The following is a 23,708-nucleotide window of genomic DNA, read 5'->3' on the forward strand; positions in this document are numbered from 1 at the left end:
TACTATTTGGCTATGTGTCATTTATAAAATACGTATTAAATAAAAATGACAATTATTTATATGCCCAGAATTTTCTCAATTTGTATGCGCATTAGATTCATCGTTATTTCACCATTGTCAATATGAGTTATCATATAATTCCCGGCACATATGAGACATACAAGACATACCAACATGTAAAAATTAAAAACTCTCTTTGCATTTTAGAAAGTGTTGCAGATGTACATCAGGTTGGATATATGTTTACAACTCATTTCCAAGTGCATTGTGATGTATAGTAACGTGTGTAAGTCTCATTATATATAGACATAAAGTTCCTAGTGATGGACATTTGTCTCGTGTTTTTCGACACTAGTTATCCCTGCAGCTAATTTTGAGGTTCGGCCAACTGCGCTTGTGCACATTTTTTTTAAAGGGTGACAATCTTAGGTGTAAGTTAAGCACAAGCTATTTTATTAATGTCTCTTGTGTTAGGCGAGACGTGTTAATTCAAAAGAAAGGTAAGCATGAATACTAACTTCAGCGACAGTAGCTACTTGCCACCTGGGATCAGCCGAGGGGGTGAATCCTGTAGTCACTCTCTGAAAGAGAAGCTGTCTCTTTAGAATCTACAAGGGTTGACGATTGAAACTTACAAGATAAAAGTTAACAAGATCAAAGTGAACAATCAGGCTTTCCCCCTTTGCATGCCCACTTACTTCCTCAAGGTATCTCAACCTCTGATACCTAGTCTGTCTCGGTTATCCCGCATCCTGATTCTGTGTTGCGGGAGCGGGTATATGACTATGAGGTGATTGTACCTATACTTTTCTCCCCAGTATTAAAAGTGACAAAGAGATTTTCCTGTGGGTTGTAAATACAATCCACATAATAGCTGCATGCCTTACTGTGCATGCTGGCTTGAATCGGTCCTGCCGAAAGCCATTTGACCCTATGGGGCACATCAGAACATGGCTGAAACATGTAGACCTTTCACAGGATAATGAGGATCAAAATGATATCCTTCACATATCCATCACCTTTTAACATTGACCAATACTCTCAATAATAAAATAGAGATTTAAAAAAAACAGAGAGTATTTGAGCCAATTTTAAAAGCACACCTCACTAGAGCCCTCTTCACTCACCACTACTTCACCCTTAGAAAAACAACCAGCTCCGCTGTAACCATGCCTCACCCTAGAAACACTCGATGACCAGGGTGGGAACCCTATGTTGAAGCATGTCACTTACTAGGTAGGTGAGTAAGGGTTCTTTTTCAAACTACTAGGGTTTCGTAGGCAGTACACACACCTGGTATACCGACCTAAAGTTTAGGCACAAGAGTGTGCCTTATAACTAACCCGTTCTTTTTGTTTTGATCCTTTTTCCTAACATACAGCACATCCACAGTTTGTCCGCGTATGTACCATCACATGTGCCAACGCCCCCTCCCCCTTGCACCATGGTGGACATGTGTCAGCCTGTGTCCTCACATGAAGTCATGCTTTAAGGGTCACATTCCAGCACCAAAAACACACAACATATGCAATTCCCTCCTTCCATGTGTCCTTCGGAATGCAGGACACATAGTAATTGGACATGGCAAAGAGACATGTTATTATGTATGCACATTTCTCCTCCCCTTGGGAGGCACACTATTTTCAAACCTTCCCAGGGTCCCTGAAGATAGGATGTGTGGAAATGTGTGAGACCTTCATTGGTGTTGCATGAGAAAGGCCACGGCAAGGCCCATGTTACACATCCTTAACATAGGGTAAATGAATGCTGCACTTTGCTGTGGCTTGCCTTACTGCATACCTACGAGACAATGCAATGTCATGCACACAGACTTTGCATTGCCACATTGATATGATTTGGGGAGCTGCTCCACTGGAGCATCATGAATAGTGATACTCCATCAGCACAGTTCACTTGTACTTGTGGCCCACAGTGGCATAGGTGGTTTCGACATGTATGACTTGTAGGATTGTGTTGCACATATTGCATGTAGTATGGCTCAAGTATGTAGGCCCACAGCAACTATGTATGCACTGTCTCATTCAACCCAAGACTGATATGTCAGCTTTTTTCTACACTGTTGACTGCCATGCGGTCTGTCATGTGCTTGATTAGTACTTACCAACCAGTAGGACATTGCCATAGATCCCATTCTGGAAGCACTCATTGATGGCGGATTGCTGGAAGATAAAGGAGTCATGAGCACTACCAGGGTACTTTGCAAGGATATTTATGAAGAGGCGCAGATGGTCCATGATTCCTTGCATGTTCATTGAATAGGTGTGCTTCCTGTTGTGGTAGACGTGTGATGTTGGCCCTGGAGGCAGAAGTTGCACATGGGTGCAGTCCGTTACCCCCAACATATGTTGAAATCATGTAATGGCTTAAAAGCCTTGCTTGTTTTCCTGTTGTCGCTGCACTGTGTTGGGGAAGTAGAGGTACTGGGGTGTGAGGCTTATGATAGCATCCAGGACAGAGGGGAGTGAACTTAAGAAGGATGCCAGAGATGCTCCTGCAACTCTGGCTGTGGTGGGCTGGAAAGTTCCAGATGCCAGCATGTGCAGGACATCCAGTAACTTGGCCTGCGGAGGTACGTTGGTGCATTGCTACGATGTTGGCTACAGCCTTTGTTGCAATCTGGTGCAGGACGTGGACAATAGACTCCCTTCTGAGCCTGTAATGAGCAATGACCTCCTCCAAGTCAATGAGGATAATACTCTGGCAGTATGTCCCCTCCCTTCTTCTGCACTGCCTCTGTGGTGGTGGCATCGTTTGTGCTCCGAGCTGCAATAGTAATAGATCCATGGCGTAGTAGAGCTTGCCAAAGTGATTTGGGTATTTCCTGCTTTCATAATAGTGTTAAAGCATTATTTTTACAACTCCTTTTCCATAGCGGTAAAAAAGTGCTGCTAACAGGACTCAGCAACTGTTTTTCAAAAGTAGCAGTTTCTGAAAATTCTTGTACATATGGCAGCATCAGTTTTGCAATGCTTTTCCCGGAGGACCGCCTACCTTGCACATATTTACCCAAAACTGCATCTAGCGGATCTGGCAACAAAAAGTAGGTGCTAGCAGTGAAAAAGTGATGCTAAAGCGCTCTAGCGTCGTTTTATAAATATGGTGCCAAAAAAAATATGCAACGGCATAAAAAAAAAGACGGTGTGGAGGTGTTAGAGTCCTGTAAATATGGCTCTAAGTTTCCTGTTGATTCGTGTCTTCTATAACGGACTATAATTGCGGTTTTATAGTCATCCATTTAAACCCCTGGTTCCCTTTGTGGTGCAATAAGTGAACTTCTGCCTTTTCTGATTGCAGAATCCTAAACTTTTCTTCTTAAAGATTTTGTATGTGACTGAATCCAGCCTTCCTTTTTGCCAAAGCTTTTAATGTGACTTTCACAAAAATATTTAATCACTGAAAAATAAATTCACCGTACATCTATGCTGTTGGAAACTGGGTTGCTGGTTGAGAGGGGTTAAACCCTTCTCAAGCAGCAACCAAAGTTTCTGTCAGGGTGAAACACAAGCAAACCCCAAATTAATCTGCATTTAACTCTCTGGCAGCTTGGCACGAAGCAGTCAGGCTTAAATTAGAGGCAATGTGCAAAATATTTATGCAGCACTTCAAACAGTAATACCGTGAAAACACCACACAAGAAAATTCCCACACCAATGAAGAAAAATATATAAAAATGTAATAAATTATTTGAAACCAAAACAACACAAATCTAAACTGTAGGACCAGATATATGTAATTTCAGAGTTTTATGTACAAATATTTTCTAGAAGCACAAAGCACCAACTGTGGTTATCTGGTCTCGCAGGACAAAGTCACAGGTTCAGGCTTATCAAAATGGAGGAAGGGCTGGATATAGGGCCCAAGTTAGACCCACTGAACAACTTACTTACTTATGCCTACCATCTCCCCTAGGGTACAGGCCAACAACTAGGATTCTACAGCCATCTCTGTCATGGGCCTTTCTTTCAATCTGACTCCAGTTGTTTCTAGGCCTTCCTCTTCTCCTTTTCCCTTGAGGGTTCCAGGTCAGGATGAAATCGACAAACCAATGCCAGCAAAATAACACCAGCCTCCTCAAAGGTGCACAGAACGGAGTGAATACTGAGTCACCCTCAATAACAAGTTTCAAGTCCGGCAAGAGCTACAGGATGACCAACACCCAGTAGAAAGTCTGTTTGAGTAGATCAAAGAAACAGTGACAGCAACCCTGCCAGGAGGTACTGGATCCCAAGGAACACCAGCATGAAGATAAATGATCTCCGCCGAAACTCCAAGAGAGAAAGGAAAAGAAAGCTGCGGTCAACTCCAGCCGAAAAAGAGCAGAAAAAGCAAAAGCTCAAAGCAAATACATTAAAACCAACAAGGAAGCAAAGATAAGCTTATGGGCAGACAAGTGAAGATTCATTGACGGTCTTCCTACAGAAGTCCCAAAAAGTAGCAAGCCATGGAAACTTCAAAGAACAATACGACATAACAAGGCCACTCTCTGGCAGATATAGCAAGCCAGAAAAACCTGCTAAAGACAGAGCTGAAAAGACAATCATGGGTAATAAGTCCAACAACTAAGATGGGTGAAGCCCTTTGAATCAATCAATCAATCAATCAATCAAGGGTTGGTAAAGCACACTACTCACCCGTGAGGGTCTCAAGGCGCTAGAGGTGGGGGGAAGCAGCTCCGGATCAGTCACAGTTTCGGTTCAGTCGGTGTTGAAGGTTAGCAGGGTTGGGGAGTGTCTGATGTGCACGGGGAGTTCGGTCCATGTTTTGGCTGCGATGTAGGAGAAGGCTCTCCCGCCTGTCCTTGTTCTGCAGATGCAGGGGACCTCAGCCAGCGCGAGGTCTGTGGAGAAGAGGTTCCTTTTGGGTACGTGGAAGGAAACTCTCTTGTTGAGGTACTTGGGTCGATGTTGTTGAGGGATTTGTAGGCGTGGGTGAGGTGTTTGAAGGTGACCCTCTTCTCAATGGGGAGCCAGTGGAGGTTTTGCAGGTCTTGAGTCCCAAGGATGAGTCTGGCAGCGGCGTTCTGGATCGTCTGGTGTATGTGTATTAGAGTTCTGTTGATTCCGGCATATAAGGCGTTGCCGTAGTCCAATCTGCTGGTTATGAGTGCGTGGGTGACGGTCTTTCTGCAGGTTTTCTATAGGTGTCTGCAAGAGCGTCTGGTATAGTTCAGTGGTGAACCAGGCGACCTTCAGAGGGTGTTGTTTGGTGGGGTGGCGGAGGGGTGCGAGTTTGTCAGCACAGCTGGAGATCCAGCGGTGAAGTTCTGTGGCTGCGGCGTTGGTGTCGGTCGTGGCCCCGGGGGGGTCCTGGAGGAGGGTGGTGATGAGGAGTTTCTCTGTGACCTTGCTCCAGCTCCTTCGCGGTGGTCACGGTGCGGGCTTGGGTGCAGTGGTTGTGTTGAAGGTGAAATGGACACAGTGGTGGTCCGCCCAGAAGGGCTGAGTGGTGTAGTGGTTTTCCTCCCGCGAAGATAGGGTCGAGGGTATGACCGGCTCTGTGTGTGGGCGTGTTTACTAGCTGCTTCAGTCTGAGATTGGCGAGGTTGTCGAGTAGAGTGGTGGAGTCGGGGTCTTTGAGGTTGTCGAGGTGGAAATTCAGGTCCCCGGGTTGAATGTAGTCTGTGGAGGTGAGTGCGTGGGGTGCGGAAAGCGCTGCGATGTTGGTTGCGGACTGGGTGTGAGGTCCAAGCGGTCTGTAGATGAGGGTGCCACATAGCGTGGTCCTGGGTCTGGTCTGGATCTGGAAATTGAGGTGTTCGGTGTTGGAGTGGGGGTCGCTTGTGCTGGAGGTTGAGAGTCTTAGGGGATTTTGTGTGCGATGGCGAGCACCCTTCCTGGGTGGTGCGGGCGGTCCCTTCTCTGGATCTTGTAGCCGTCGGGGATGGCCGTGGCAATGTCGGGCCGGAGGTGGCGTTGGTCCAGGTTTCTGTGAAGAAGGCGACGTCGGGCGAGAGGGTGTCGATCAGGTCCCAGATTTCTACAGTGTGTCGGTGCAGGGAGCGCACGTTGAGGAGGATGCAGGGTGTTGTACGTGCGTGCGTTTGGCGGGCCTTCGGTGGTCGTGGGATTGTTCTCGATGGTGAAGGCTCTGCTGCAGGGTCTGCATGAGAACTGTCCATGGGTGGTGTTCAGCGAGGATTTTGCGCTGTCGGTGTGTCTTCCGGGGTTGAGTGCATGAAGGGAGGTGGAGTCGTAGCAGTGGGGCCTGGGAAAGCCAGGGTTTCTGGTGCTGGTCGCGCTCTGGTCGTGGACAGGCGCAGACGGGCTTGCCTTAGGCGCGCCATTAATTATTAGATGAGGGGGCGGGACTGGAGGAGGGGAGGCGGGAGCGGTGGCTGTGTCAGGGCGTGGCCTTAGCTGGGGGAATACAGCAAGCACGTAAGGGGCAATCACCTGAAAAGGAAGGAACTAGCACCAGGACAAGGAGGAACGTAAATGAAATAAAGGAGGATTACACAAGAAAATGCACAACAGCAATAAGCAGGAAAGCTATAAAAGATATAGTAACCCGGGAGAATTCAACTGAGACATCAGGCGGGAGTGCGATCGCCTCAAGTAGTAACGAGGAGCTGGCGCGAACCCTGGTAGACAGGAGGCTCCGAGCACAGATGAGCCTGCGTTGAGTGCAGAGCTGCTGGGGAGAGTGCTGTCCTGGACCGGAGGTCTAGGATTTAGGATGAAGGATGAAGAAATGCTGAACCAGCCTGTGCCGCACTCTCCACCAGCCACCTGACAAGGACTAGCCAATCGGCTGCCGCAGACCAACCAAGGAAGAAATACGACAAGCCATAAAACACTGGAGAAATGGGAAGTAAGGTGGACCTGACAACATTCCTGCAGAGGCACTGAAGGAAGACATTAAACATCAGTGTTTTAAAAAATGTGGGAAGAGTAAAGGGTGCCATCAGACTGGAAGGGGGGATATCTCATCAAGATCCCCAAGAAAAATGACCTGAATAACTGCACAAACTACAGAGGGATAACTCCTCTATCAACCCTAGGCAAAGTGTTCAACAGAGTCATCCTGAACAGAATGAAGGAACAAGTTGACACTTAGTTGCAAGACCAGCAAGCTTGCTTGCGCAAAGATAGATCCTGCACAAACCATATTGCAACACTGTGCATGCTTCATTGCGCGGTTGATGGAATAGAACTCCCCCCTTTATGTCAACTTCATCGACTGTGAGAATGGCATTTGATAGTGTGAACAGAGAAACACTTTGGAGACTCCTCCACCTCTACGGTGTGCCAGATTAACTTGTAAAAATCATCATGAACTCTTATGAGGAAATAACCCGTAAGATAGTCCATGGAGGAAAAACTTTTTTTTGGTTTTTTTTTAATTATTTTTTCTGGTCAGCATAAAAGGTGGCACAAAAAAGAAATACAGATGTACATATTGCCAATCACTTATGTTACATGCAGTTGTAACGCTGAAACACTTCCATGCTCTACACATACACCCAGGATTGGGGTCAACAGTACGTGATGTAACACATCGATCCCACCACAGCAATAACAATAGCCCACCCACCACGCAACATACCACACCCGGCCATCCCAAGCCAGCGCCTCCAACAAAGCCGTATGGCCTGTCTGGGCTGATCTGGGGGAGTACCGAAATCAGACGCTAGGTGTCACATTAGGAGGCTCCGCCTCGTCCTCCTGTGTAGATCTGAGGTATTGGACAAAAGGCTCCCAGAAGTCCCTAGGTCTGGAAGTCTGCGGCAATTCCTCTGCATATACCTCCAGGGTCTCTTTGCAATACGCCATGTCAGCAATCCAATCCTTAAATCTAGGGGGGGCGCTTGCTGCCCCATCTTAGTGCTATTCAACGTTTGGCTAGCAGCAGAGCCACTGCCAGCAGTTTCCGTCTCTTTGCCAGTCTTAGCTTGTGGGTTCCCAATAAGCATGTTAGTGGGGCATTAGGTATGACTTTTGATAACATAATCGTGAGAGCATTAGTGACCTCTTGCCAGTAGGCCTGGAGATGGGGGCAGGACCATGCTATGAGCCAGAAATCCGCCCCGGGGACGCCGCACCTATGACACCTATCGTCTGAGCGAAGGCCATATCTGTGTAGCTGCGCGGGAGTGTGGAGGAAAAACTTACTGACCCCTTCCAAGTGAAGACAGGATCATGAAGACATCGACAGCAAGGAGACAAAATGGGATCCAGTGGACACTTTGGACGGAGCTCGACGAGCTGGACTTTGCAGACGACCTGGCCCTACAACATCCACAGGGAAAAAAACAAGATCCTGAAGGTTAACAGGGCCAGCACAACTGCAGTCACTGCACTGGAAGATATCAATGCCGTCACCTACTTGGGCAGTGCCATAGACAAGCAGGGCAGCACAGATGCCGATGTCAAGGCAATAACCTACAAAGTAAGGGCTGCCTTCATTTAGCTACAGAAGATCTGGATCCCAAAGGACCTAACATTGCAAACCAAGATCAGGCTTTTTAACACCATCATAAAATTGATCCTTCTCTATGGAGCAGAAACTTGGAAGACAATAGTGACCACCACCAAAAGAGACCATTAACACCTGTCTGAAGAACATCCTCCAAATCTGCTAGCCAAACTCCATCAGCAACAATGTCCTGTGACAGCAGACTTACCAACTCCCAGCTCATGAAGAAATCCTGAATCAACGCTGAGGCTGGATAGATCACACACTATGCAAGCCCGTTTCAAACACCACCAGGCAAGACCTGACTATTGAACATGACTTTCTTAAGATTGCAAGGTCCTGCGTCAAGCGTGCATCGAACAAGGCTCACAACAGGTAGAGAATATCCTAGTGGTGACTTATATGTAACAACAAGGGAGGTTTGGGCTTAGCAAGAGGTTTATCTTGCCAGGTTGAAATGGCAGTTGGCAGTTTAAAACTGCACACATGAGACATGTTTATAGGGCGAGTGGAGTGGGTGGCACAATGAGTACTGCATTACCACCACACCAACAATTGTTTATGAGGGATTCAACCCATGGACTGAGATATACATAGATCAAAACTGATTTTAATGAGGACGTGAATAGTTATGCTATTTTCTGAGCCTTGAGAAAGCCCTGGGCATATCAGTCCAAGGGGGCCAACACGAGTTGGCTGCTTTAAATAAAGGAGTTCATGTTAAACAACAAATGGATGCCACCTTGATTTATTCTGAAAGGGAAGACACTCTTACTCTGCCTTCAAACCCCTGTGATCATTTAATTTACAGGACCTGGGTACATCTAGGGATTTAGAAAGACATTAAACATGCCTATTGGGTGTGAGCGAAAGTTACCTTGTTTAAAGGAGAGAGCACAAGCACTTCAGAACTGGTGGTAAAGTGTCCATAGTCCTAAAAGCCAACAGAAATGTGTTTGGAAAACAGGAGGGTGACGGTTGAAAAGTTTGGGTAATGATCCTGCAGAAAGGGCCTAGTCCAACGTACGCTTTCTTACATGTAAGTGCTCATTCACAACATAGTGGCTGGACCTTTTCCGATAATTGTACTGTGTGTGTTTTTCTTGTTTATCAGAAATGAAATTGATTTAATTGGTTTTGTTTCTTTTTCCTAAAAGTGTTATTAAGAATGGTTTCTTACTCAGAGTAATCCAATCAGTGAGGCAATCAGCATGACTTCAAAATAAATTCTGTCAAGTACATTATTGTAGTCAGTGGAGTGAATTAATAGTAAGAATGTGAATTTCTATTTGTGCTAAACACCTAGTCATTATGATAGATATATGGATTCCCATGATACATAAACTTTATTCCATGCAAGACATCATAATTGACAAGCATTGGCAACACCAATAGAACTCACCTATTCTAGAGCTATTGGCTTTGCCAATACGTTTTAGCCATGTTGTACACCACCAGTGTGGCTGCTGTTTAGCATGACTAAATGTTAGTGGGGGTAAAGGAGAGTGGTGCAGTGTCATGAAATGGACTAGAGTGGAGTGTTAGTCAGTGCCATAAAGTTGAGTGGCGTGGAGAGTGAAGTGGAGTGGCATGGAGTGGCAAGGAGGGTTGTCGAGGGAGGATGGAGTCATAGAGTGGTAGGGTGTGGAGTTGAGTGGCATAGAGTGGTGTGCAGTGGTGTACAGTAGTGTGGAGTGGGGTAGATGGTTATACGTAAAGTGGAGTAGAGTGTTGTAGAGTGGTATACAGCACAGTAGAGTGGCATAGAGTGAAGTAGCATAGAGTGGAGTTGTGGAGGAGAGTGATGTAGAGTTGAGTGGCGTAGAGTGAAGTGTCATAGAATGTCATAGAGTGGAGGGCACTGAGTGAACTGATGTAGAGTGGAGTAAAGTGGCATAGAGGGAGTTGTGTAGTGTCATAGAGTGGAGTTGTGTTGTAGAGTGGAGTAGAATGTTGTAGAAAGGAGTGGCATAGAGATGAGTAGAGTTTAAAGGAGTAGAGCATCATAGAGTGGAGAATCGTAGAGTGTAGTGTCGTAGAGAAGAGTGGCCTAGAGTGGAGTGGCGTAAAGTACAGTCATGCAGAGTAGATTGGCACAGAGTTCATTGATGTAGAGCAGAGGGGTGTAGAGCAGTTTGCATTGGTGTACAGTGCATTGGTGTTGCGTAGATTATTTTAGAATATAGTGAAGTGGTGTAGAGTAGATTAGTTCATGGTAGAGTGGAGTGGTGCAGGGTAGAGTACAGAGCTTTAGAGTACAGTGGTTTAACGTGCAGTGGCATAGAGTAGAGTGGTGTAGAGTGCAGTGGTGCAGAATAGATTAGATTGGCATGGAGTACATTTGTGTAGAGTGCAGTAGAGTTGAGTGGTGCAGAGTGTAGTGCAGTGACATAGATTGCAGTGGCACAGAGTGCATTGGCATAAAGTGTATTGGCGTAGAGCAGTGGTGCAGAGTAGAGTGATACACAGTAAAGTGGTGCAGCGAGCAGTGGCATAGAGTACAGTGGTACAGAGTAGAATAAAGTGGCATAGAGTGCAGTGATGTAAGGTACAATGGTGTAAATTGCCATAGAGTGCAGTGGTGCGCAGTAGAGAGGCATTGAGTTAAGTGGCAAAGAGTGCAGTCTTGCAGAGTAAAGTGTCGTAGAGTTCAGTAGCGTGCATTGGCGTAGAGTAGAGTGGTGCAGAGAGCAGTGGTGTAGAGTGAAGTGGGGCAGAGACAAGTGGCGTTGAGTTCCGTGGCAGAGAGTGCAGTTTTGCAGAGTGCAGTGGCGCAGAGTAGAGTGGCATAGATTAGAGTGGCTCGGAGTAGTGTGGCACAGAGTAGAGTGGTGCAGGGTAGAGCGGTGCAAAGAGCAGTCGCACAGAGTTCATTGGTGTAGAATACAAAAAAGTAGCGTAGCATACAGTGGCGTAGAATGCAGTGGCATAGAGTGTTGCAGAGTAGAGTATAGTGGTGCAGAGTTGTTGGCATAGAGTGCCTTAATTTTGAGTAAAGTGGGTTGGGTGCATTGGTAGTGCAGTGGTTTAGAGCTGAGTGGCGTAGAGGGCAGTGGGGTAGAATAAAATGGTGCAGAGTAGAGTAGAGTGGTGTAGAGTGAAGTGGCGCAGGGTGGAGTAGAGTGCCGTGGCGTGAAGTAGATTTTTTCAGAACAGAATAAAGTGGCATAGAGTGGACTGGTGCAGGGTAGAGTGCAGTGGCATAGAGTGGAGTATACCTGAGTAGAGCAGAGTGGAATGGCCTATACTGGAGTTGCATAGAGTGCAATGGTACATAGTAGAGTGGGGTAGAGTGCACTGGCATAGTGTAGAGTGGTACAGAGTAGAGGTGTAAAGTGAAGTGGTATAAAGTGCAGTTTCAGAGTGCAGTGGTGCAGTGGTGTAGTGTAGAGTGGCCTAGAATGCATTGGTGTAGAGTGCAGTGGCATAGGGTGGTGCAGAGTAAAGTGACGCAGAGTGAAATGGTGTAGAGTTCAGTGGGGGCGAGTGCAGTGTTGCAGAGTAGAGGGGTGTAGAGTGGAGTGGGGCAGGATAGCGTGGAGTGATGCAGAGTTTTAGTGGCATAGAGTGTAGTTGCGTCGGGTTGCGTAGAATAGAGTGGTGCAAAGTAGAGTGCAGTGGCAAAGAGTGCAGTGTTGCAGAGTAGACTGTTATAAAGTGCAGTGGTGTATAGTAGATTGACGTAGAGTGCATTGGCATGGAGTGCAATGGTATAGAGTGGTGCTGAGTAGAGAGCAGTGGTGTAGAGTACAATGGCGCAGAGTAGAATAGAGTGGAGTAGAGTGTGGTGACGTAGAGTACAATGGCATAGAGTGCAGTGCCGAAAAGTGTTGTAAAGTATAGGGCCATGGAGTGCAGTGGTGCAGTGTAGAGTGCAGTGGTGCAGAGTAGAGTGGGGTGGGGCAGAGTGGAGTGCACTGAGTTCAGTGGCGCGAAGTGCAGTGGCGTAGATGAGATTGTTTAAGAGTAGAGTGGAGTGGTATACGGTAGAGTACAGTGGCGTAGAATGTTCTAGAGTGCAGAGTTTATTAGAGTCATTAGGGGATAATGCTGGCTTCCGGCGCTCCGACGGGCTCCTTGAACATGTCGGAATACCCGCTCTGGTTTCCTTCTGACCACCGTCATCCTAGTACGGCGTTCAGACTGAAACCTACAATGTCGGGCGGAAAGCCTCCGACTGCTGGTCGGAGTCTATCAGCCCGACATTGTAATCGGGTTCTTAGTACTTTGAAAGTTACCGCTGTGATGGCAGTTACCTTCATGTCTGCCACTGTCAAGAAAAAGCTAGTGGTTAGGGACAGGTAAGAATACAATAATGGCCCCCACACCCGGGGTGAAAACTCCCAGGACCTCGTTTTTTATTTTCTAGTAACAAACTTCTACTTCAGGAGTTGGTTTCAGAAAAATACAAAATAAATGTCAAAGTTTGGTGGACAGCCATCAAAACCAAAGATGGCCGTCCACCAAACTTGGTCTAATTACGATGTCGCCCGACCTTAGGTCGGCGGTTCTGATCTCAGGATTACAATGTGATCGCCCATAGGTTGGTTGCAACATCGATTTGTCAATGGACGTTTGTGCGGAGGGAGGAAAAGGCCAGCAGCACAAGTTTCCATTGACAAATCGATGTTTGTAAACATCCCTGCACTGTGTGAGTCAGAAAGGCCAACATGAAATGTCTGTCAGAAAGTGCCAACATAATCCCAACGGCGGAGTCGAACCTGGCTCTGCCGTCATTAGGGGATATGTTGGCTTCCGGCGCTCCAACGGGCTCCTTGAGTGCATTGGAATACCCCCGCTGGTTTCATTCTGACCACCGTCATCCTAATATGGCGTTCGCACTGAAACCTGCGATGTCGGGCGGAAAGCCTCCGACTGCTGGTCGAAGGCTTTTAGCCTGACATCGTAATCGTGCCCTTAATACTTTGAAAGTAATAGCTGTGATGGCACTTCCCTTTAGTATACAAAAATGATTGTGGAGCTGGCAGTCATCTCGAAATTTGTCAGACAGAGTACTGTTGAGATTGCGGAACCAATGTCCTTTACCATCCAGACAAACTTTATACCATCTGCAAACTCCAAACCTTAAGGGCCTCATCTACAAGAAATTGACATAGCGCTGCATCACATGCCATTTAGCTGCGCCATGCGGTGTCATTTTTAAAGCACAGGGATGCGCCATATTAACAACAATACGACGCATCCCTGTGCTTTCCCCAGCACTGGCACACAATTGACTGCCATTCGCCAGCGCAGGCACCCATGCGTCATTTTGCAAGGATGCCTGCGTTGCAGGGATTATTGTTTTTGTGCAGGAAGGGACACCCTTCTGCACAAAAACAATCATTAATGGCATTTTCCTCTTTCTATGCATGCTGCAGAATGCAGAACACATAGAAAGAGGAAAAACCGAGCAGAATAAAAGTATTTCTCCTTGTTGCGCTGTTCATACATCTCCCCCTGGGAAGATGTAGGATTCGGACGCATTCCCAGTTTTACAAAATGCTTTAATTCTGGGAATGCATCAAGTTTCATGGATGTTGCGTTGGAACACCCAAAGCAACAGTCATGGAACGCCCCTTTCATGCAAAGTAATGCGTGAAAGAGGCCAATATTTACAAGGCCATAAAAAGTCACGCAGGCTGATTGTACGTGACCTTGTAAATAAGAACAAGCCCATTGCGCCACCGGTGCAAAAAAAAAGTGACACACCGGCAGTACAATGAGCCTGTAAATAGGCACCTAAATGTCTAATGAGCTTTTAGTTCTATGTGGAAACGTGGATTTTGAAAATGATATCATTGTTTACTATTAGGCCATATACATTTAGGGCCTGATTACTGTTCTCGCTGTGATGTTCCGACCCCCTCCACACTGCAGGCTAACCAGAATATTAAGAGTGTGGAGGTCGGGCTGCCACAAGACCACCAATTCCGTCACGATCAAGGATCCTGCTGGGCCGTCGGTCTGAAGCCATCACAAATATGCTGGCGGTGCCGCTGTCGACACTGGCAAGCATATTCTGGTTTCCTATTCACCGCCATTTCAAGGTGGTAAACCCACCATGAAAAGGGCGGCAGAGAGGCAACTAAATGGGCCCTGACGGGGCCCCCTGCCGGATTTGGGCCTTGGGATGCATGCAGGGGGAAGGGGAAGCACCTGTTGTCCCCCAGTTCCTTCACAGTGTTGCATGCATGCCACACCATGCAGGAACGTGTTGCAGGCACTGTCACAGCGGCAGGCAGCATGTTATGCTCTCCTATGGGCCTAAAAGCCCACCACCATGAGACCGACGCAGCTCCGCCCACTCAACCCATATTACACTTCGGCGGGCAGGTACACCACGCCTTGGCAGTTCTCCAGTGGACGCTGCTGAAGGACGGCCAAAGTCGTAATAAGGCCCTTAGAAAAATGTTTCAACGTGTACATTTCCATTCTTTTCATAAATATAGCTATGATTTTTGGTCATTGCAGGCTGGAATATAGACAGGTAGAAGGGATAGAAATACTTTTCATAAATCAGTTCTGTAAAAATGTGAAACCTCTTTTGGCAGAGTGTATTTTATTTCTGACTGACTTGTAGATTTGCCCAGGCCTTGTAACTTGCAAGGCCAAACTTATGTTAGAATTTGTGCAATACATAGCTTTATAACATAACATATCATATCCTTTACCACTGGATAGTTAATTATGTGTTGCTTCTCTAGTCATTAATTGCTGAATTTGGTCAGCATTTAGGATCGTCTTCTGCATAAATATGAAAATTGTAGTGTTTTATTTTTTACAATTTTAGTGCTAGCTGTTTGGTTGCAAAACACATCTTGTGAACTTACCATGAACCTATGCTCCTGATTTTCCTCAGTTTCCGCAGCTGGAAGAAGCAAGTGGAGGTGACTACTCCAATATGCATGTTCATGTTTAGGTCTGAGGCAATGTGTATGCCTAGGCTTTTTATCGAGTTTTTTAGTGCAGGAGGCGGGCCTAACTCGGTGAGCCAGTGTGCGGGGGACCAATGTTGAAATTTATTGATGGGGATAATGATTTCTATTTTTTCGGCACTGAGTTTTAGTTGATTTTTGTTCATCCATTTCATGATGAACAGCATGGATTTTTTTAGAAATTCCTGAGAATCTGTAGATTAATTTATGGAGAAGACTAACTGCATATCGTCTGCATAGTTGTAGACTTGCACTCCTATCTGCTGTAACGCGACAATAAGAGGGCGGATATATATATTGAAAAGATGCGGGGATACAGATGAGCCCTGTGGTACTCCACATTTCAAGTTTACTGTGCTCTATTTGTACGGGGAGAGCCAAACTGACTGTTTTCTATCCGCAAGAAATTATTGAAACCATTTCAGGGCTGCAGCCAGCCTGTCCCCAAGATGTCGGGGTTGACGGTATCAAAGGCTGCAGACCGGTCCAGGAGGATCAATGCTTGAGTGCTGTCTACATCTGCCTTCCCCTTTAGATCATCCATTACAGATAGAATAATGGACTCCGTGGAGTGAGCTGCGCAGAAACCTGCCTGATGTGGGTCTAAGAAGTTTGTTTTTTCAATAAAGGAGCTGAGAGTCTTTGCTACGTGTGTCTCCAACACCTTAGCCGAGAAGGGGAGGAGGGATTTTGGCCTATAATTATCCAGCCTCTGAGGATCAACTCCTTGTTTTTTACTGAAGTGGAACAATCACTGCTTCTTTGAAAGCTTGTGGAACTGTCCCTTGAGTTAAGGATAGGTTCAGAAGAGAGAGATTGATCTTTGGATATGCTCTGAAGATGGATTTTTGTACTTCAGGTGGACAGACATCGTTTGGGGAGCCCGATTTTATTATGTTTAGGTACTCCAAGAGTTGGTCTTGGCCTATGCACGGGAAGGTGGTCAGGATGTCAATGCTGGTATTTACAGACCAATTTTTCACCTCCTGATGTTTGGTATCTATGGATTCCTGAATTTTCTCAAGTTTTTCAAAGAAGAAATTGCTTAGGTCATTTCAGAGTTTCTGTGTAGCGGGGATTGGTGGGGTGACGCAATCGAAGTTAGATAATTCCCTTACTGTGTTGAAGATATCTTTGGTTTTATTAGTTGAGTTCAACACCTTGTTGGAGAAGAATCGTTTTTTTGCCTCCATTATGGCGTGTTTGTATTTCCTGAGATTAGTTTTATAGTGTTCTTTGGATTCAGGTGAGTAGGAGTTATGCCATTTACGCTCTGCCTGACGTGTTTGGAGTTTGGCTGGCTGATCTTAACTCTTCCGTAAACCATTTAGGTGCTTCGTTTCCCCTAATGCGTGTGGTTTGAGTTTTTAGGGGAGCATGAGAGTTGATAGCCTTCCTTTGCCAGTCTGCAATTTCTCGCTCCAGGTTATCTTCATTATCCTTACTTTTAGGAGGTTTTTGTTTACGGTGTCCCATAATGCTTCCAAGTTAAAGTGATGCCAGTTTCTCGATAGGATCTTTTGAGAATGTGTTGTTCTGGGTGTGTAGATATCGCCTATTGCAAACCTGATTATGTAATGGTTGGACCATATACATGGTTGTGATTCTAAATTTTGGAGGGTCAGATTGATAGACCATGCTTGGTCAAGAGCGTGGCCTTTATTGTGTGTTGGCGCGTGAATGTGTTGTGAAAGATTCAGGCTTTGTAAGGCGTCGGTCAATTCCCTGGCCTCTTTCCCCCTGTTTCTTCATTAGCCCAATAATTAAGATAGCCAATGAACAGAACTTTAGAGAAATCAATTGTCAGGGATGCGATACAATTTGCAAATGTTTTAGGGAAGTTAGGCATTGCTATTGGAGGTCTAGACACCAGTACACATATCATGGTGCTGTTGGGAAGTCTAGCTTGAAGACTAGGCTATCCACTTATTCTATCTCCAGTGGAGAGACATTAATGGTGGCTAATCCTTTTTATATAGCTGCTGCCACTCCCCTCCTCCCCCTTTTTTCCTGTTGTTCTGTTCGAGGATAGCAGGTAATAGTTATCTGGCAGTGCAGCTAAAATGTCCTGGTCCTGTGTCTGTCCCTATACCCCTTTGATTGTCTGTGTCTCTCAGTATCTGCCTGTGTCTCCCTAGTGCTTGTTCATGTCTCTCATTGTCTTGCAATACCTCTGCCCTACTGTATAAAAACCCACTGCATCTTGGTTCAAAGTAGGATTATATATGTTGAAGATTATATCATCGTTCAAGGCGTTTGCCTTCTTAGGCGCTTAGAATCCTTCTTACAATGTAGCACCAACTACTGTCATATCACGTGTTATGCCACAAGGTAGTTGAAGTTAGCATTTTAAATACATACAAGTCTGAGTTATTTAAATACTTAAAAGGTCTGGAAGAGGAAAGGCAATACTGATTTGGAAGAAAAAGGATGGGGAGTTGAGTTTTTGGCATCTCTACAGATACTTAAATATGTGTTGGATGGTGCTCTAGAAAATACTCTTCTAGTCCGCAGTGCTTGGAAATACGGAATATAACACGAGGACTTTTCAACTTTGGCTTGATGTTGATTGGCCAGCTCATAGCGGACAATGATTCGGTCTTGGAGTGTCCTAAAGTAATGGTCTTCAAACTTTACTACACAGTCCTCTAAACCCCTGCGCAAAATAATTTTTTTTAACTTCTCCAAAATGACATCATGTTTTCTCAAGATTATTATATAAAATGTTCATTTTAACCTATATCAACTCCTGCCAATGACTTCCTTCATCCCCTTCCCAGGTGCAAGACTACATCCAGAAATGTTACTCACCGTCATTGCCCTCATGTTGCCCCCTGCGTGACATAGACAGCGGTGTCTCTGGATCCAAAGAAAGTGCCCATCAAACACTATTTAAGGCTCCACATGCGCCAGAGACATGCATTTCTTTTCTCTCCATTTCCAACAGATATGGGAATTGGAACCACTGTTTCTCGATGATCAACAATTGTTTTCAGTTTTGGTGTAAATTGTCCATCATCAGTTCAAGTGGGTAAACTTTGATCTTGCTGTTACCATCTAATCTTGTCTGAATAACTGTGAGATACAGGCCACTTTACTTTCTTTGGAGTCCAAAACGTTGGTGGTTTCAACCATTTTTTATGCAAGTGTTAGGTCTCTGTAAATTTGAAAAAGAAAAATTGTTCCGATCGCAAGTGATTCAGTTCAGAGGAGTGGTTTTGGATACCATCTTATGAGAGCATTTGCATCTCCAGAGGGAATGCATTTTCACTTGTTCAAGAGCAATCATCTCAGACAGCAAGAGGGCTCAGCGTCTCTTAGTTTGAAGGCGTAATATCCGTGTTTTACCAGCTCTAGTGGCTCAGTGACCTAATGTATCTCTTCCTGGAACTTTTGTTTGCCCTCATGGTTACAGGTTCAAACCCTGGTGGGTTCATATAGCCTTTCATCCTTCTGAGGTCATTAAAATGAGTACGATTGAGTTGGGTAACAACAAACACCTGTTACTTCGCCCCAAGACATCAATATGCACTTTAGGAATACATCTGTTTTTTGTCACTGATACTTAGGTTTATTTGAAGATGCACTCCCTTTAGTGTGAACTGCACCTTGAGTAGAGCCAGTTCCATGGATGGAAGCTTGAAAGAAACAGTCTCTCCTCGGGTTGGGAAGAACTGAGTAAGTGGAAGTGTGCCAAGTATCTTCAAAAATGATATTTGAACTTTCATGGATTCACATGCTTGAATCATTCCCTGTCGTCATGATGGGTGTCCCCGGTAATATAAAATAGTAGTAGTAGTAGTGGTAAACACAACATAAATAATAGAACCCTGATAGGTATAAACTAGGAAAGGGCCTAGGCTTCTTCAGTTTAACAGCCTATTATGGTCATTATGGAAAAAGAACCAAAGTTCTGCCTCAACCAATCAGCACCAATCCCCCTGCAGAACCCTTCAGAGGGAAGGTCAGCACCTCATATTTTCTACCGCACCTTGTGCAAAGGGAGTCTCCTCTGAGCTCTGCTCAGTTTTTTCTCTTCAAAGGACATTTCCAAAGATTTCCTGTGAGGAAAGTACACTAACCTCATTTAATTGACTTTAATAGAGTGGATTTACCTAGTTATTTGTTTAATTTGACAGAACTATGGCTGAAAGATCTAAAAAGGCTCTCTTTAGAGAATGTGCCTCTTGCTTGAAGAGAAGGCTTTATGTAGAGGATCCCCACAAAGACTGCATTTATTGTTTGTACCCTTATCATAAGGCTACAGACTGCAAATTTTGTCGTACATTCTCAAATAAAAGTCTGAGGGATCGAGAAGGACGTCTTTTAATTTTGCTTCAAAAGCTTAAAACTAGATCTGACCCTGTAGCAGACACAGAAAGTGAGCAGTCAATTTCCTCTAAAACTTCAAAAATATCTTCAAAAAGATCAAGGGATCCTTCACAGTCTGATATGGAACCTGCCAAAAAATGCGCCAATAAGTCCTCTCTTGAATCTTCCTCTGAGCGCAGTAAGGGCTCTCACAAAAAAGAGCACACTCACAAGAATATTTCTGAGCCAGCTACATCTCCAGCTAAGCTTTCAATGACATTCAAGAAACCCTCTTCTGACAAGCAACCAGTGGGTTCTCTGGTAAAGGAAGGTACTTCAATTCGTCTCGTCGATGAGAATCTGCTCAGCTGGCACATCGACATCAACGACTTATTCCATGGCTTTTTCATCGTCATGACACGATGACAAAGTCATAGTCATCGTCGAGTAAAGTTCCTTCGACGAAGTCTTCGTAATCATCGTCGTTGACGAAAATTCAAAGGCCGACGAAGCAGTCATCATCGACGAGCATGACATCGAAGCCGTTGACGAAGCAACAGTCTTCGGCGTCGACGAGTTCTCTACCGTAGATGAATCCGCAACCATCGTCGAAGTCACGTACCATCGACAACGGTGTCAACGGCGATGACAGAACCAAAACCTCTGCTGGAAACATCTTCGTCGGCGCAGTCGTCGACGATCACTGTATCTATAAGGAAGAAATCACCGGAAAAGACACAGGAAATGGAAATTACACCAGAACACACTTAACCTAGTAGGATTACACCCCTATTACCTACTCATCTACTGTAAGGGGATGATGATGAGGATTCTGGACACGATGGAGGTATGTTTGGAGATGCTTATAGTCCATCAGAGCTACATGTGAAGTGTCAGCCATATGAGGATAAAGAGGATGATCAACAATACTATGATCAGGCATATTTTATGCAGACTTCTCAAGGGTGTCAACAGTCCCATGAAGAAATGGTTACTATGCCCTCTGCACTATTATCTGATTTACAATTCATGCTTCAAGATTACAGATGTTTTCCGCCGTCAGGTCCGACCAACAGACCTCCACCGTCTCAGGTGACATCTCCAGTGCAACATAATACTCCTGCTGTATTATCATTCCTGGTATACCACAAGCTGCTTCTCTCCAGGACCCAGCTTCTTCAGATGAAGAGGGGGAGTTGCATGGCACGGCCTCGGAATGAGATGATTACAGACTGCCATCTCCTGCATCTCCCACTCCCCCGGTAGATTCCCCCCCTGAGGACATTGGGGGATTTCACAACCTATTGGAGCGTGCAGCTAAAAGGTTTGCTATTCTTATGCCATCCAAACAAGCCGACAGCTGTTTATATGATTTTAAAGTGCCTTGCGAATGTTAGTCAGAGCTATTCTAATAATAGACTATATTTGGGACGAAGGCATTAAAATAATGAAGAATCCAGCATCAGTGCCAGCTGTGATGCCACATTTTGACAAAAAGTATAAGACCACTGATGATGCTCCAGCATGTCTCATGGGGCACCCAAAACCAGGCTCGGTGGTAACGCAAGCCGCTCAGCAACGTTCTAAAAATCCTGCAACACCTTTATCCGCACCTCCAGACAAAGAAGGCAGGCGTCTGGATTCAATTGGTAAAAGGTTTTCAGCGATGTCCACGCTGACAGTTAAAGCTGCGAATACCCTGGCGATTCTAGGGCGCTACGATCGCCAAATGTGGTCGGACAGTGCTTCATATATCGACCAGCTGCCGGAAGATGTGAGGGAAGAAGCAAAAAGATTTTGCATGAAGGAGAGAGAGCTTCAAACTAAGTAATTGATTCAGCTTTGGATGTCACTGTAACAGGTTTTAGACAGCTAGCTGGAGCGGCAGTTTTGCGCAGGCAGGGATGGCTTAAAGCCACCTCTTTCCATCCTGAAGTCCAGAATAAGATACTGTATCTACCATATGATGGAGAAGCTCTTTTCGGTATTCATGTGGAAGAGGCCCTCAAAACCATCAAGGCACAAACAAATACTGCTAAGTCGGTGTGGATGCTTCAATTCAAAAGAGTTCCTTTTCATGGTTCAAGGTGAAGAGGACAGCCATTTTATAGAGGAGGGTAACAGCAATATCGCTACCCAGCGTACTCCTCCACATCCCAGTTGTACCGGCCTCAGTACCAACAGAGGCAGCCACCTCAATCATCCTACATTGGATCAAATAGGGAAAAATGACACGAGCTGGCAAAGATACCAACCGTCAAGAATGATACACTACAGGCTCCGGCTCCATCTCTACTTTCCTGCCATTTGAGTCCGATTATTTCTGCCCGCCTAGGAGGCAACATCTCCCATCACCTCCAACAATGGCAGTCCATCACTACGGACCAGTGGGTCCTTCATTTAGTGCAATTCGGACATATCCTGGAGTTTATCCAGAAACCGTCTACAACTCCTCCACAAATCTCTCCCCACAGGCATCTCAGAGCACTTCAGCAGGAGATCAGGATCATGCTTCAAAAAGGTGCGATAGAAAGTGTCCCATTATCCAGCAGGAGGACAGGTTTCTATTCGCGTTTCTTCTTGATCAGCTAGAAGTTAAAGCAATGGAGACTGATTTTGGACCTCCGAAACCTAAATCTATATTTGAGAACGCAATTGTTCTGAATGATAACATTGCAGGAGGTGCTGAAGCTACTGCATCAACGAGATTTTAGGACAACCTTAGACCTCCAGGATGCCTACTTCCACATTTCTATTTACCCAAAACACGGGGAATACCTAAGATTTGTAGTAGACGTCTGCCATTACCAATTCACTGTACTTCCATTTGGTCTAAAATTAGCCACCAGGATTTTTACCAAATGTCTGGTGCCAGTCGCAGCGTTTCTCAGACAGCAACAACATCAAGTCTTTCCATATCTGGACGACTGGCTGATCAAGGCTCTGTCCAAAAAAGCAGCAATACAGTCAACAAAAGCATGCATCTTTCTCTTCAGGAAATTAGGTCTTACGATCAATCTACAGAAATCAAATTCGATCTCAGAGAATAATCTTTTTAGGAGCTCATTTAGACACAGTCTCCTTAAAGGCGAGTCCTGCAGAAGAGCGTCAGGAACAACTTCTCAATCTGGCAAAGTCAATAAAAAGAAAAAAGTCTCTTTCGGTCCAACTTTACAAATCCCTATTAGGAATGATGTCATCTTGCATACCGCTAGTTCCTTTCTGCCGTCTCAAGATGCGCCCGATTCAGGAAGAACTGGACAAGCAGTGGGTCCAATCAAAAGGATCCTTTGACGCATTGTCCGTGTAACTCCACGTCTGGTGAAAAACCTAGGATGGTGGACAAACGAGAACCATCTGTCAGTGATGCTTTCCTTGCATCAGGAAGTTGCTCCGCTAGTGGTTACAACGGATGCGTCCCTAGAGGGATGGGGAGCTTTTCTCCAGGAACTCCAAGTTAGCGGTAAATGGAATCAAACTCAGATTCAGCCTCACATAAATGTGCTGGAACTGAAAGCAGTGCATGTAGCCTTACAGGCTTTTCTTCCCAGAACTCGCAATTCATCTATATTGATCCGAACGGACAATACAACAACTATGCATTACATAAACAAGCAAGGAGGTACGAAGTCTCGCCATCTCTCCAGGGAGGCTCAAATCTTATAGGAATGGGCCATAGCTTACGGAATTCGTTTGCAAACGGAACACGTTCCAGGATGTCAGAACAGCATGTCACGAATGGGAGATTCACTACCAAACATTACAGGGCATATTTTGGATTTGGGGCAGTCCGGAATTGGACCTATTTGCAACTCACCAGAACCGCAAATGCCGGTACTATGCAAGCTGGCAACCCCAACAGGGATCATGGGGGAACGCCTTTTCGATTGCATGGTCCAGAACCTTTGCCTACGCTTTTCCTTCCATTCCTCTGATTCCAAGGGTTCTCAGGAAGATGAGAACTGAACCATGCAGGTTGATACTCGTTGCTAAAGCATGGCCACCTCAACACTGGTATACAGA

This window comes from Triturus cristatus, chromosome 7, assembly GCF_964204655.1.
Source record: "Triturus cristatus chromosome 7, aTriCri1.1, whole genome shotgun sequence".
Lineage (NCBI taxonomy): Eukaryota > Metazoa > Chordata > Amphibia > Caudata > Salamandridae > Triturus > Triturus cristatus.